General features: G+C 54.2%; 1 protein-coding gene across 1 annotated transcript in view; it reads left to right on the top strand.

The window, feature by feature from the left end:
* ELP6 (elongator acetyltransferase complex subunit 6) overlaps window positions 1-2,177 on the top strand; it is a 13,837-nt gene that overhangs the window by 4,983 nt on the left and 6,677 nt on the right. The gene's annotated exons all lie outside the window — the stretch shown is intronic.

Raw genomic sequence — 2,177 nt, 5'->3', positions numbered from 1 at the left:
TGAAACAGCTGTCCAGCCCTGGCACAGCTGCCCAGGGCAGGGGTGCAGTCCCCATCCCTGGAGGGATTTCCAAGCCCTGTGGATGTGGCACTTGGGGACATGGTCAGTGGTGGCCTGGGCAGTGCTGGGGGACAGTTGGATTCGATGGTCTCAGAGGGCTTTTCCCATTTCAGTAATTCTATGATTATGCCTTTAGGAAAGATTGCACTTGGAAGAGCTTCAGAACTGAGTGATGCTCTTGTTTCCACTGGGAACTAGATGGTCCCAGGCCTGGGAGGAAGGTCCTGGAGCCAGGGTGGATTTTACAGCCTTTACACACTGGTTTGTGGATCTGGTCCTTGTACTGCCTGGGCAGTGCTACAGTGGGTATTTACACCCAGCTGGAGTGCTGCTTCCATCTATGTGCTGCCTTCCCAGGGTACCACGTTCTACCAGTCCCAGACCAGTTCCTTGCATGTCAGCCAAGTGCAGGGATGTATTTTCACTGGCAGGAAAAAGCTTTCCTGGCTTTTTGTGCCCGTGTCCTCTTTTCCTGAGGATCTGCACTTCATTTTCAGGGACAGTCAATGTTTTTTGCCATGACCTTGCAGAGAACATGCTGGGCCGTAGCTGGACTAACAACACCAGGGCACTTTGCCAGGCTGGTGTTCCCACCCTCGTTTGGACAAAGTTTGTTGTGTTTTAAAGGACAAACAGATCTGTCCTCGTTTGGTCTCCCTCTGGCCTGTCCCCTGTTCCCTCTCCAAGCCCTCAGCCCGGAGGACATGGCCTGGCCTGATCACTGATGGCCACACTTTGTCCCACAGCTGTGTTTGCTGGTGGAGCTCATTCCTGCTGCCTCACACACTCCATTCCTTGCTCCCTCCAAATATTTTGCTTTCCCTTATGGAATGGCAGTTCTGGTTTGAGGGGACATCCTGGGCCCCACGCTCCAGGCAGCTTCCCAGAGGGATGGGAAGAGCTGAGCTGTGCTGCAGAGCCCTTCCTGGCTGGATCCATAGCTGGCAGTGGGGTGGGATGCTGGGAGACCAGGGAGGCTCTCAGGCTGTGAGTGCTGGGCAGCACCGTGTGTCCCGTGGGCACTCAGGGAGGTGCCACTGGCCATTTGGAGCAGTTTTCCCACCATCTCCAAGCTGTGCTGTGCTGCTTCCAGAGGTTCTGCTGGGCAGGCTGATCCCTGGGAGACATCAGAGCTGGCTGTGGCAGGGCACTGCAGGGGGTGAGTCCAGGTCTCTCTGGGCCCTGGTTCTCCACCTGGAAAATGAGGCTGGACTTGCTGTGTCCGTGTACCAGGAGGATGGAATTCCTGGTTTGACACAGACATCCTGTCCCTGCTGCTGTGGCCCTTCCCTGCCACCCAGGCAGGCCCTGGTGGCACAGCACGGAGCTCCCCTCTGCAGAGGGGACACTGCTCTGCTGCTGAAGTCCAGAGAGACGGTGTGTGCAGGAGGAAGTGGCTGAAGCAGAGGTAAAATCCGTTGCTGAGTTATTAGTAGTGAATTTAGTTGTGGCATTTCAGCAGGTTCCTGGTCCTGTGGGCTCCAGAAATGCCTGAGGGAATGAGGTTTGTGCTGCTGCTCTGCAGCCCAGCCCTGCTTTATGGCAAGGCAGGTATTTATTTGCCAGCTGTTCCCTGCTCCTCACCTGCCACAGAAAGCTGCTTCTGTCCTTGGCTGGAAAGTTTTCCATGGGGTGTGCTTGCAATTGCCCAAAATGCTGATAGTTTGAAGTTATTTCTGGAGGGAGGTGTTGAAAAAAATCTATTGCTTTGTAGAGGGAGTCTGGAGGGAAAAGGAACATTCAGGCACACATTCCTTCCCAGCTGAGCAAGAGGAAAAAGGGTAAACGTTCTTCTCAGGTAGCAGGATTCACTGGGCTGGGAGTCCAAGCGGCTTCCATTCAAAGCAGGAAGAGATGCCAGCAGGCAGGAGTTTGGTCAGGCCTCAGATTGTTCTGAAAGCAATGTCCAAAGTGATAGTACTGCAAATCTGAGTCTGGGAAGTTCATTGTGGAATAGTTTGGGTTGGAAGGGACCTGAAAAGGTCACCTAATCCGACCCCCCAGGAAATAGTTGTCCTGCATGGGATCATGGGATCACAGAATAGTTAAAAAGCCTCTGAGTCCACTGAGCCTGGGAGAGTGAAAGTGTCCCTGCCCTTGGCAGGGGGTGGCACTGG

This window comes from Manacus vitellinus, unplaced genomic scaffold, assembly GCF_001715985.3.
Source record: "Manacus vitellinus isolate BGI_N305 unplaced genomic scaffold, ASM171598v3 scaffold_78_pilon, whole genome shotgun sequence".
Classification (NCBI taxonomy): domain Eukaryota; kingdom Metazoa; phylum Chordata; class Aves; order Passeriformes; family Pipridae; genus Manacus; species Manacus vitellinus.
Note: the sequence above shows the minus strand (reverse complement) of the source record. Positions and strands in the feature narration are given on the sequence as shown.